At 40.9% G+C, this 14,193-nt stretch overlaps 1 protein-coding gene across 2 annotated transcripts in view; it reads right to left on the bottom strand.

The window, feature by feature from the left end:
• Positions 1 to 14,193, bottom strand: part of MECOM (MDS1 and EVI1 complex locus) — a 545,051-nt gene that overhangs the window by 405,027 nt on the left and 125,831 nt on the right. The gene's annotated exons all lie outside the window — the stretch shown is intronic.

The raw sequence follows: 14,193 nt of genomic DNA on the forward strand, positions 1-14,193 counted from the left end.
CATTTATGGGGATGTGGGGAGAAAGATATTGGTAACTTGTCCCTGGACGGTTATCGAGGGGAGGGAGTGACTTCTAAGGTTTATACAAATAAATTCTTTCTCTCTCTTCAATCAACCTAAAATACTCTCTGAACCCCAAAGTTTTTCAGAACTCTGATACACAAGAAAATCTAGAGTTACTACTATTTTCAAGACTTTATAGTAGAAGAACACCTAAGCCATAAGTGATGGAAGCTGCTTCTCATAAATACATTCCCAAAATAATTAGAACCCAATGTGAATCCAAGGATTTCCATCCATGGATTCAGTCAGGCCCTATGCCTGATACTAGAGATTCAACAACAACAACAACAAAACACCAAAATAGTCCTTGTCCTCAAGTTTACATTCCAACAGAGAAGTAAGACACTGAACATCAAATCATACATAGCTATTTAATTAAAATTATCATAAGAAAACAACTGACAAGTGAAATCATGGTGCCCTCCAATTTAATTGCAAGAAGCCTAGTATTCCTAGGGGCGAGGAGGGGGAGACAATAAGATGTCAGTTATCCAAAAGCAACCCTAAGAGAACGCTTTTAAAAATAAAGCTTAGAAGCATTTTTCCTGGGTTTCTGGACCTAACCTCCAATTCTGGCAACTGGATTCATTGTTGAGTCTGGTCACCAAGTTGAAATAGCAACCTGGGCCCATAAATTCAAATCCCTGGATATAGAGATACATATGTACTGTATATTTTACTCTCTACTCTTTTTTTTTCCCCTTGCCAGCTTCACATTTAATAGACATCCTCAACTCCAGGAATGGCTCCATCTTAAACTTGACAGCCAGACTGACAAAATCTTGACTTTTTTTCTGTTTCCTTCCCACAATTAATAAAAAAAATTTTTTAATAAACAAGAATACTTCTTTTAAGGTAGAATCAAGGCTCATCTTAAAAAGAAAAGTAGAAAAATGTTTGTCTAGTTTTTTTTTAAATAACTGCTATGAACTAATCTGAATTTTAAAATCATAGAATCCTGTTATGCTAGACTTCGGTTAAATCTTAGAATGTATCTCACCCAGCCCTCATTTTACAGATGAGAAAATGGATAATGTGCTCCTGATTTGTGAGGATCTCATTCACTTAAACCATGAAACACTGAATGTGATACGTATCAAAGCCACATGAACTCTGACACAGAAGCACAGGAAGAATGAAAACCATCTAAACACACCAAACTGTGTGTGAAAGCACAGCTATGTAGAGTTGCGACCAAATTAACTGGCAAATCACTACTCTCCAATGTCAAGAATACAAAGTAGTTCTACACAGAAAACAGTATGGCTGTGATACCAAGTGAAATACCAGCTCAGTCCTAGCTCTTGACAGACTCCACTTTTATGAAGAGCCCATCATAAGGAAAGATGGGGAAAGGAGGAGAAAACCAGCATGGCTTCTTGCCCCAACAAACACCTGCTAAACTGGGTGAAAAAACCCAAGGCTACTTGGATTTTAAAAAGCAAAGTCTTGGGAAAACTCCTCTGCCCATTTTTTTTTCCTATTTTTTTCCCTGCCCATTTTTTTCCCTGAAGAGGACACTCATTTTTTGACTGCTCACCATCCATTTTCTGGCTTTCCAGGAACAGCTGCTGTCTCCTTCTCCCAATCATAGACCTTTTGCTCCGATGAGGTGGGCTCCATTCTCTTTCACACCAGACTACAAAAAAAAGAGCATATGACCCAGGCCTAAGCAATAGGATCATCTCATCCCTTGGCTGCAGCAGCTGGTTTAAGGTCAGGCACATGGCCCAAGCCCGGCCAAGTCTGCATTCGGGACATTAATGGGGAACATTGGGAAAAAGAAGAGCTTTTCTTGCTACTGAGAGCTTCCTGGAATCACAATAAGAAGGGAGATAACCTGAAAATGAAGCCAACATAGAGGAAAGCAAAAGAGAGATGGAAAGAGTCTGAACCACAGTGACACTGTTAAATCCCTGGTTTAGCACCTGCCCTCAACTTCTCAGTTACCTGCTCCAGCAAAATCTCTGCCTTTGTCTTTTAAGCAAATTGAAATTCAATTTCTGTCTTTTGCAAACACAAGTGTCCAGACCAATAAACTCATCTCCCCAACCCTGTACTCTTCCCAACCTCCTCTTCCTTGGCCTTCCACTACAGTGAAATGGGCACCATGGGGTCTGAGTTCTGATCCTGGGTTCACCGCTTCTTCAAGCAACAATCTTTCTAAGATTCAATTTCCTATAAAAGGAGGGCGGAGGCTACATTTTTCCAATCTAACAATATTAAGAAAAATCTTACCTTGTAGGGTTTTGAGACCCAAGCCAGGTCATTAATACAAAAGCACTCTGGTAAACACATACGTTCTCAAACATAAAATGTCATTATTTGCTAAAAGTTTTAGAATTCTCTCATTCTTCATTTTGGTTCTTCTGTCCTTCTTCCATTTAGTTAAAAGGAACATGGGTCACTATCTAAAAGTTATGTATTTAGCAACTGGCCATTTCATAAAAATCTAAAATCCTAATTTAAAAAATAATCAAAAATGTGTAGAAAAGTGGAAGGAATATGTGGTTTTGTGGCTTAGATGTGCAGCAAGATGGCCTTCAAATCACAGCTGCAAAACCTATCTAAGTTGTGTGACTCTGGCCCAGATATTTAATCTCTCTGAGCTTCAGTTTACTCACATGTTCAACAGGGATAAAATCGCCTACCTTTCTGGATTGCTGTAACAAGCAAGGCATATACACAGGATCTGACAATAGAAAAAGTTCTATAAATGGGAAGGATAATATGGGTCATTGTTATTTTTTATTGAATAAGCATCACAGAGACCATGGGGTTAAGTCTAAAAGGTGGATGGAGCTAGAAGGATGAGAGAGGGGACCAGAGATCCCTATGACAGGAAAGACTGGCTAAGGTCTCGGCTGGTTGGTTCTGGAGTCCTTGGGGCAGGTGGTCAGAAACAGCAGTATTACATCTTTGTCCATAACATATATTTTGCCCACTGCCCTAATAGTTCTTGAGACACTGTGCTTTGAGATCCTCAAGTTCAGTATGTGTCTTGATTATTTATATATACCTACTCCTTAGGAAGTACTTTGTGAATGCCCATTGTGATTTGAACATGATAATCTCTTGTTCTAAAGGAAGGAATTCCTGTACTTTTTGGTGTCCATTTCCAAGGATAAGAAAACCAAAGCCCGTGAACATATAATTTTTCATTGGAAGAGAGACCCGGAAGTCCTCGTGTGATTAAGTGGGTCACCGAAAATGTTCTCACACACCTCCAATTCTCCTAGTGTCTCCAGAGTATGGAGATTGATGCTCTGGGATGAGTGGTTCAGACCAGTGTAGCACTGGTATCACACAGAAGCTTGTTAGAGATGCAAATTCTCAGGTACTTCCAGACCTACTAAATCATAAACTCTCTGGGTGAGACCCAGGAATCTGGGTTTTAACAAGAGCTTGGATACACGCTCAAGTTTGAAAACCACTGCTCCACATAGGACCTTAATATCTTTGCTTTAAAAAAGTCATGTGAGGGGCGCTTGGGTGGCTCAGTTGGTTAAGTGGCTGCCTTCGGCTCAGGTCATGATTCCAGGGTCCTGGGACCAAGCCCCACATTGGGCTCCCTGTTTAGCAGAGAGCCTGCTTCTCTCTCTCCCTCTGCCTGCTGCTTACTTGTGCTCTCTATCTCTCTGTCAAATAAATAAATAAAATCTTAAAAAAAAAAAAAAGTCATGTGAGTAAAAGTTTTAGCATTTCCATGTTGAAGGGCAAGTGGCAACCTAACTCAATTACACATCTTCATTTTCATTCTTCTCATGGCAAACTTATTCAAAAATATTTGCCAAATAGGTACAATGCAAAGATGAGTAAGATCAGTCTATGACCTTAATGAGCTTCAGTTTCTCTTCTTAAGGGACCAAAGGGTCAGCTGTAGATGAGGCCACCACATTCCACATGTCAGTCAGAACTTTAGATTGTCTTCTGGAGGGTATGTGGAGTTCGTAAATATTCTGCATCTTAATTAGGCTCATTATTTACATTATGATAGACTGAGTACCATCTGTCTTGGTTTACAGGGACCAAACCTACTGCTCCAAAGTACAGTAGCCAATGTGGTCTAGGTGACCCCAGAAAAGCAAATTAGGTCCTTTTAAAATTTCCAGGCATCTTAGTCCTGGGCATTCGGAAATCATATGTGAGTATATTGATGTGAATGCAAGGAAAAAAAGTATGGTAATAGTATAAAGTATAGATGTAGCTGGTAGAAACTATTGTGGCAGAAGAAATTAAAAAGAAAACTTACAATAATGCAATCAATCTTCTTCGGATATGTGTGACAACTACCTAGACTTGGCCAGATTTTATTAGTGCTCTGAAATAGTGAGTGTTCTCAGTAATTGAAGTACACAAATTACCCTACTCTTTTATGTACTTGTAAAGATCCTGTATTTAGCGCCAGATCCAGCATTTGAAGATTTAAATGTAGAGAACCCCGATTAGCTGCAAGACTTTTCCAGCATAAGAGATGTCAAGAGACAAGTATGACATCATATTATAGATAATTTTTTAAGTGGCCATCACTCTAAAAAATTAAAATTAAAATCAGCCCAGCTGAGCTCCTTTATCTTTTTTTAACAGATAATTAAGAAACAAAATTTGATGGTGAGTATACTAAGTAGAAAGGCCTCCAAAAGCAATCTGCCTTTCCAGACAGGCCCGGACAAAACCCCAGCAGGGACCACACAAAAACACCTGGGTGCTGGGTCTTGAAAAGTGCCCCTGTCCTCTAAAGAGAGGTCTTGTTCTTTCTCTAGATTTCACAACCTGGTTCTTAGGGATTGGAGGAAAGGTAATCCTCAGGAATGATCAGTGTAGAGCAATGGCATTCCAGGGGAAATTCACCATCAACACTTAGCACTGCAGGTAATCCCCCTCTCTCCCGAGGGAGACAGTCTCCCTCGGGAGAGAAGGAAGAACCAGGCTCAATTTGCCCTTCTGCAGACCAGATACTGAGTTCTGTACTACAAATCTGCTTCACAGATGACCAAAGACTTGCAGCTACCACACTGGGTGAAGTCCTTAGCCATTAATCTGGAAGCATGAAGGTCCCCTGTGTACCCACTCCCAAGGTTCTTTAGTCTGTTAACTACACAATGTAAGAAAATATTCCAGCCAGAACACTTCAGGAAGATTACTAGATTAGCAAAGAACAATTAAGGGCCCCCAGTCAAATCTGAATCTGAGCTAAGCAACAAATATTATATGCACATTACAAATGTTTATACAAATACATACACGTTGTCTATCTGAAATTCAAATTTGACCAGGCATTCTGTATATTATCTGGCAACCCAATCTCTAAAGCTGTCCATGAGGAATTTCCATCTTAGAGCTAAATGTTAGCTCAGGTGGAAAGGAATATGGGGATGCAGAATCTGAACTTTCTAACGTGTACAGGGCCCTGCAGATTGTCCTGTGCTTACTTTACAATGTCTCTGTGAGGTAGGACCAAAGTCCTTAATCCTCCTTTATGAGTGTAGACTCTAAGTTAAAGCACTGCACACGGTTACAAAGCAAAGTCAAAGCACTGGGATTCAAATTAAGATCCTCTGGCATTTTTTTGTAGAGGGTTCTGTCAATCACTACACTAAACAAACATAAGAGAAGGAAGAATTTAAGAGATTGGCTAGAAAGCACTGCTTTAGCAAGCACAAATACCCGGCGCGAAGCATGGACGCCCTTTTCTGTTTTCATGCCTAAGTAAGCAATCCTCTGTCTGTGTTCTTTATAGTCTGAGAGTGGCCATTAAGAAATGAAAGCGAGTTTAGATTTCACGGGCATGTTTGGATTTGACGACATTTTGCATTTCAAGAAACCAAGGTCAGCTCAACCCTTTTTGCACTAGGACCCAGATACCACCATGATTTAAGCAAAGAACTATACTAGTGAATTTAAGGGTAAGTGGTGGAGTAATTGTTCCCTGCCTCACATGCTTCCTTTTGCCGAGGACTATATTTCTAAATCAAGTAAGGAGAGCTGTGTTGCACTCTGCAAAATACTAGCAACTTCTGAAATGAGGTCGAATTTGTCCTTGTGAATACACGTAGAGAATAAAAAACTAAGTATTGCCGGAAAATGTTAAACTCTCCCACATTAGGTCCCTCTTGTAGGTGCCTTATCTTCTAACTTCAAGTAAAGCAACGGTCAGAAGAACTCTTGTTAGAAAATTACAGAAAACTGAACCTCATACCTCTTGTTTAAAAAAAAAAGACATCTTATAGGATTAATCTACCACTGCTAAGACATTCCCAATTCAAATCTTTCTCTATTCTCCCACAAAATCAAATGCTCAGCCACATTCACCATGTCAAAAGAAATTAGTTGAGTTTCTAACATCATAGAACCAAACTAATATTTCTCATGTGTTTATTCATTTTTAGAAGCTGCGCGAGGAGTAACAATTGCCTGTGACAACTGTCTGTGAAGAATATTGTCAGAAATTCCAAACTGCCCCAGCACTGTGGCAGGAAAGTCCAGAGATTATTATTGGGTAATGACATTAGAAATAAAAAAGTATATAGTATTACAGTATTGAGCTATTAGAGTAGGGAATCAATTCAAGGAGACAAGCAAAATTTATATACTTTATTGATTTTAAATTTTACATGCTCTGCTATATGAGTAAATCTTTTGTAGTAATTCTAAAGCTTTGAAACATTGTAAATAACAAGGACTGTGGGGAGTTCACAACAGCCATTTCTTCATAGAGAAAGTATATAGCCTTTAATGCATATTAGAAGAAATTGGGGTAATGAAATACCTTAAGGCTAACTTAAGTCAGGGCTAGTGTAGGGTTTTTTTGGTCTCCAAAGAGTAAGCCTGTATCAGGTAGTGAAGTAATTCCAGGTAGCATTGTACTTAAGGAAAAGCGTAATTAAATTGATCCTATTGTATTACATAAATCCAACATATCCTGTGTAAACTCAGGAACAGGTGGCTTTTTGAGAAAAGTATCTGGCTATTAACCAACCGAAGTAAAAAGTTTCTCACACAAAAACAAATACACAGGAGGAAAACCTTGAAACAATGGTTGACTCAGGATTCTATAATCAAAAAGCAAATCAAATACAAAATCACCCCTGCAGGCTTCAATGTACCTGAATCTAGAGTATGACATGGACAGTGGGTGAGCCTGTTTCCAGACAGGCATTTGAGTAAGCCAGTCAGGTTCCTAGAGCCTGCCACCTTTATTAAAAATAATTGCAGACTGGGTAATTTGTAATTTTCAATCATATATGTAATATAGAAAATGACAGACATGGGGGGGAATTTTATATTTTTATTGCAGCGAGCCTGACTGACACTTCAGAAAATGTTTTGACACATTCAGGTGTGAGCAACAAATCTGTCCACTGATTCATAAGCCACATGTTTACTTAAAGAAGCCTACCCCAATAAATGGGGATCAAAATCCCAAGTGCTTAAGTCCATAAAATTCCCTACAGTGAACTAGTACCAACAGAATACATTCCGACCTTCTTAAGGTGAGTGAAGATTTTCAGATAAATATATCCTGCTTATATCGTTTTCTAAATCCATACGCTATTTTTTTTTTAATTTTGAGAAGCCACATGTGCACCTTTCCTAGATTTAGACTTGTGTGAATATAAAAGTGAGGGCAGCAATCAAGTAACTAAAGCCAAGTTACTTTGTGCAATTCTGACTTCTGTTAACTCAGACTACATCCAGTACACTCATTCGGAAGGTCTACTAGCTACAAGTTTGATTTTTTTTTTCTTTGTGGCACTCCTCACCCACATACAAAGCCAAAGAAAATCATGATTCTTCACCTAAAGGAAATGATGGTGATTCTAAAACACAGCAGATTCAGATGAAAGAAAAGAGTCTTCATATTTGTTTAAAAGGGACAAGAGCTCTGTATGTCTTGAGGCTTCTAAAGTGAGCTACTGAGAATGGAAATCAAAATCCTTGAAATGATTAACACTTAAAGGTTGGGCAATGAGTCATTACAGTGTCTTAAAATGGGAAACCTTCTCAAAACCAGGTATTTCTAACCAACCCGCCAGGATAGGCAACCTCTGTGTGCTGGAGAGAGGGAAGGGGCACTCCTGTGGGGCGGGAAATGAGTGAGAATTGTAGGGGAGAAAAGGAAAGGAAAGAAATCTAACTCAAGGACCTTGAAAAGTTAATTTGGAAACTTTTGTTAGTGACTTTGGACTTCACTAAACTCCATGCATCACTATAGCAGCATGATCTCAACAGTTTGAAAGGTATTTGTCATCAGCGAAAGAAAAACATTATTTTTAAAGGAGTAAAAAGATTGATGCATCACTGCGGACCACTTAAGCCCCACGCAGTTTCAGTCTTTAGTATTAATCTAAACGTGATGGCTTTTGCATACGGCGCATAATTAAACATTTTCTTTTCAGAGCTTTATAGAATCCCCATATGTTTTTAATGGCATCATCTGAATGTTTTTCTTAATAATTCTGGCAGCCTGCTCCTGAATCTTCGAGCTTGTTTTTTGTTCCTAGTATCTTTTCTACAGAGGCCGCATTGTGTCAGAGACTGAATAAAGCTCTGAGTGCCGCATCGTCAAGGAAGACAGACACAAACACTCAGACTCACACACGCTCATGCACTGCTCTCTCCTGTCCCCTCACGTGTGGGCAGCACTGCCACCGGCACAGGGCAAAGATGTGTGAGAGAGGGCAAGGAAAGAGCGCAGGGTTCTGGGCTGCAGCCTCACTCCCCCTGGAAGCGTAGTCCCTTTCTCTTCCCCAGCAGGACTCTGCTAGCTTGTGTCGTGTGTCTGCCTGTCCTTCGGTGTGTCTGTCTGTCCATGCGTGTCCAGTGTGCATATTTAGGTTTCTATATACTGATGGGGCAGGGGCACCAAATGGTCTGCTCAACACAGTGGCTGGACATACCCTAACTTGTTGACTCCATGCCTACCGCCTCGTACAAACAAGACTTTCTCCTTTTGAGCAGCAGTCCCTTTTTTGAACCAAACCCCTTCAGACACGACCCATAAAACTGAAATAATGAAAGGTTCGCCATTTGGCTTAGTCAGCCACATTTTGAGCTGTAAATTAGAATTACTTCCATTTCAGGTGGTATAAATGCAGCCCAGTGATCAGGCATACATCCAGGAGGACATCAGGATACAATAGTAATCTGTGATTATAATATCCATGTCTACCCAGGATTAGTGCCCATGGCCTCAAACAGAGTCTGTAAGAGCTTCTACTTAAAGAATAAGTAATTCAAAAAGCAGAATGTACGCCATGGTTGTTCAAACGTAGCCTTGAATTTGCTTCATCCCAACATAAATTTAAATTCTGGAAACTGACAACGACAATAAATAACTCACATTCAAATCACAAGTCTCCTTTAAATTAAGTGTTTGAACTCAAATCCAAGCTTCAAATTGTAATTTTTTTAAAGTGTTCTCACACTCTCTCCGTATTTGTCATCTTGAAATCTGATGATGTGATGAGCAAAATGGAAATGGTAACCAAAACGGCTTCCTTATGCGATTTTCCTCATTGAACTTCATTTCTTTACAGATGGCCAAGTGGCTAGGAGGGCATTTGAAGCCGTCCTATTATTAAGAACTGAGCTTTATCAAAAATTTCAAAGACCTGGTTTGTATTTCGGAATTCCACAGACGATGTGCCTTAAATAGAAAAACCACCCTGGAAAGTCTTAGAACATATGCAGGCCAACAGGGACAGAAACAAATTGCCCAGGAATGGGAATGCTCTTGTTCCCACTGGTACTTTCTAACATTTGCTGTTGAAACTTGACTGACACAGATAATCTTTAGTAGTCTCTCTTTTTTGATGATTTCAGGTAAACAAAAATAATTTTTGAAAAAGAATGCAAACCTTAATTTTTCTTCCATCTGAATTGCTATAGGTGAATTTATAACATGGTAAATTCAATAAAAAAGAAGTGAAGTGACTGAATAAAAATAAAAATGTTTAAAAAGAATGAGTGGACTTTCCTCCTTATCCAGATACCATTTCAGAGGCTCATTTCCTAGTCCTGGTCAAAAGGAGGAGCTGCGGGGCGCCTGGGTGGCTCAGTGGGTTAAAGCCTCTGCCTTCAGCTCAGGTCATGATCCCAGGGTCCTGGAATCGAGCCCCGCATCGGGCTCTCTGCTCAGCAGGGAGACTGCTCCCCCCTCCTCTCTGCCTGCCTCTCTGCCTACTTGTGATCTCTGACTGTCAAATAAATAAATAAATAATCTAAAAAAAAAAGGAGGAGCTGCCGGAGAATCAGAACCACGGGATCTAGCCAGCTCATGGTCCAGTAGAAGCTGTCATATTAAGTCTCCACTGGGGCATTCACATAACTATGCAACCCTGGTTAAAATCAAAAAGATACTTCTTAAAAGGCTGCGAGTCATGAACACCAGCAGGACAATGACACTTCCAGCTAAAATTTGATTAAGGGACTTTCCCTATCCTTTCAGAGCAAAATAGCTTGGTAGTGTCTCCACATTTGAAACAACCCTCTCCCCAATCGATAACAACTGTCAAAGCTTCCCACATTCAGATCTCAGAGCACTGGCCATCACATACTTAATCCATAGAAGCTGAAGTAATGGTCTGCATGAGACTCTCCTCTTCCCCAGCATCTGAAAATCACCTGGTGCAGATGACCCCCACTTATAGGTCTGAGAACAATTCTTGATCCAAGCAATGAAGAATTTTAAGAGTCCTAAGCTGGTAGCTAGCAGTGATTTTTCCTTGGGCTTTCGAAGCTGAATGTTAGCCTTCCCCATTAGAATGGGGCAAGTTCCCAGCCTTGTGCCCTACGTTGGATAACTAGATTCCAGTTTTTGTACTTGCCCACTTCCCAAGTTTTTTCAGAGACCAAGACCAGCTGCATCCTGTCTTCCTGCCTGCAAACAGTGGGTGGGTACCACTTGATGTCAGGCACTGTGCAAAACACTGGGGAGAAGAAGGAGAATAAACAGGGCACAGTCCCTGCTCTGAAAAAAACACACAGTAGAGAGAACAGAGATGTATTTTGAGTATACTACAAGATGTTCTAATAGAGACAGAAACAAATCAATGGGGAGAACATAAGTAGAGACTGATAACTACGGTGCGGGAGAACCAAGAATATTTCACAGAAGAGGCACCATCAAGGTAGCACTTGAAGATACCCATGTGGTAGAAAAGGCAGAGGGGCAGAAAGAAATGCAAGAGAGACTTCTAAGGAGGCAGCACAGCACCTACAAAGGCGGACCAGTGGTTTTCAACCTTTCATGTTCAAAGTAATCACGGGGGGAAGGGGTGTCTTAAGATGCAATTGCTGGTCCTCACTCTCAGATTCTGGTTCTGCTGGTCTAACACAGAGATCAGAAGTCTGGATCTTTAATGAGCAGGTAGATATCAGGTCACATACTGAAAAACTGCTGACCACAAAGGTGCATGGTGCTTGAGGGGTGAGGAGAAATTCACACTGAACAGAGCATGGATTGTGGGGTGGTGGGTGGGTTGATACATAAAACCAGTCAGCCAGCTCGGAGAGGGATTGTCAAGACTTCAAGGCACCTGGGAAGCCCTCAAAATGAGATTCGGAGGCACTTCAGACACTGAGAGCCACCATCAGAGCTGTACAGGCTGGATCCTGTCTCTACAGCTGTGACTGCTTGGATGTCCAGAGCTCAGCAGCAGGGATGGGGGGGTGAAGACTGGACTGAGCCCTGACAGCCTACTGTCCTGGCCCTAACTCTGCCACTTACTATGTCCTCTTGGCAAACTGTTTAACCATCGTGGGCCTCAGTTTTTCCTCTGCAAAACAGGAATAATAGCACCAAAATGTTGAGGTTGTTCTAAAGATTAAATGGTGGAGTAGACATGTAATGTCTATCTCAGTACTTTACATGAATTATCTGTAATGATAAAAATTCCATTACAATACTTAACATTTACTGAAAAAGGCAAATAAAAGAGAGAGAGAGAGATAAAGAAGAGTTCAAATTTAGAGTCAGGGTATACCTGCATGAAGAAGATGTAGAATTTCCCCACAACTGAGTCTTTGCTGTAGGTTACCGGACCATCCCTAAAAACTACCTGTCTGTCAGCACTTCAGATCTCCCAGACCTGTTCTCCCATTTTCTGGGTCCTATCTCAGATCTCCAGCCTCTCTTTCAAATTGGATATTGCCCGATCTGGCATAGTTTACGTGCCACTGTCACCACAGGCAAACCTGACCATTTCTCGCAGGCTCTATCACTCCTCATCACACGTATTCCCAAGCCTCTCCTGGTGCCGTAGGCATTATTTATGAGGATTGGCACTGTGCCTGAGAACAATTAATTTATCTGCCAAAGATACACTTAACTGACTGTCTCATGAGGTTCCTGATGTCTACCGCAGAAGCGATCCAAAGCAGAGAGAGCGCATCCCTGATACTGGATGTAGTTAACTTTATTTTTAATCCTTGACTCCTCATTATATCAACAATAATTTGATTCTAAGTTTCAAAGACACTGGGGAATTCCAAGACATTGTCCTCTACCTTATGTCATTTGACCCTTTCCATAACCTCCAAGAGAGACAAAACTCTTCTTCCACTTTACAGAGGTGAGAGTATACTGAGCTTCAGAGAAATTAGATGGCTTAGTCACATGGCCACTGAACTACAGACTTGAACCCAGGCCTCCCAGTTCCCAATACATGTGTTCTCCATCATTTTCTACACACTACCTCTCATTCTCCGCTTACTTTGACCTTCATTCAGAGAGCTACTAAAATGCTCATGGGTCCAACCCTTCCACATAAAAGATTGTAAGTTTTGAATCACATGAAAATAAAACCCATAGAGCAGTACAGCCTAACAAAGAGTTGTGTCAATCTACTTACGAAGAGGTCATAAATTCTACAGATGCTAAAGAACTAACTGGGTTCCATTCTGTACCAGTTGGAGCCGATGTCGAGCCATAGCTCGTCATCACGGTAGAGTAGAAAGAACAAGTTTTGGATCAGAAGGAACTAAGGTCACGATCCTCACTCTGCCATTCAGCTGGTCACATGATCTTGAGCACATTCTTGAAATCCTGAGTCTAACTGTTTTCATCCTTAAAATGGGGATGATCCTGTCTAAACTCAAGCATGACTATCTAGCTCAGTAATCACATTGAGGCCCTTGGCAACTGTTAGCCCACTTCCCCTTGACTGATGTTATAAACTTTAATCTGCATGAGAGCTTGTTAAAACCCAGCTTGCTGAGGTACCCCATACTCTGTATTTCCGATTCAGCAGGTCTGGGATAAAACCTAAGAATCTGCATTTCTAACAAGTTCCCCCCAGGTGAGGCTAATGCTGCTGGGTCCAGGGACCACAGTTTGAGAACCATTGCTCTCAGGCCAAACAAGGGTCAAAGGGACATGGAGATAGAAGTCATCAGATAAAAATCTGTACCTTAGAATGGCCATCCAAGCTACTAGGTATGGATCACCAGCTCCCAGGTAAAGCCAGCTAGGAAAACAGAAGGCCAGAGACAGCCATAATCCCAACCCCTTCATGGACTCAGTGTCATGGACTAGAGTCAGAGGACTCTGAGCTAAGTAAGCACTTTGTCTAAAACTCCTTGTGATTACTGTGTTTTCACTTAAAACCTTAGAAATTTCTACACACAGATCTCCCATCTCCTCTTCTAGAAACCTTGCTGACTTACTAAACAGTCCCTGGGAGTCCCCGAGAGCAACCAGCTGGTGCTTTTGAGATCCAGTATCACAGTCCGATTGAGACACCTTCAATGTGATTTCTGCCTCTCTGGCCCCTCAGACACTCCACTACCTCTCCCACCCTGCCCCCTATACACACACCCTGCACAGCACACACAGACATGAAAATTTGCAAACTCTGGGGGTCTATCAGGAGTGCAATTAGGGCAATCATTTAAGAGGTGCACCAGCAATAGCTCATTTTTACACATGAACCTTTTTCTTAAAGGGAGTGTTGCTTCTTGAAAGGAATAAAACAACAAAACCCCAGAAAATAAGTTAACCCAATTTTATGAAGGTGGTAGAGACAGTATATTCTCTTTTGTTTCCAGATATGAGGAATACATAAAAATGTGATGAACAGTCACTGGCATATATATTGTTCTGTTCTTGCAAGAAATTTGTAATATATC

This window comes from Martes martes, assembly GCF_963455335.1.
Source record: "Martes martes genome assembly, chromosome: 1".
NCBI lineage: Eukaryota > Metazoa > Chordata > Mammalia > Carnivora > Mustelidae > Martes > Martes martes.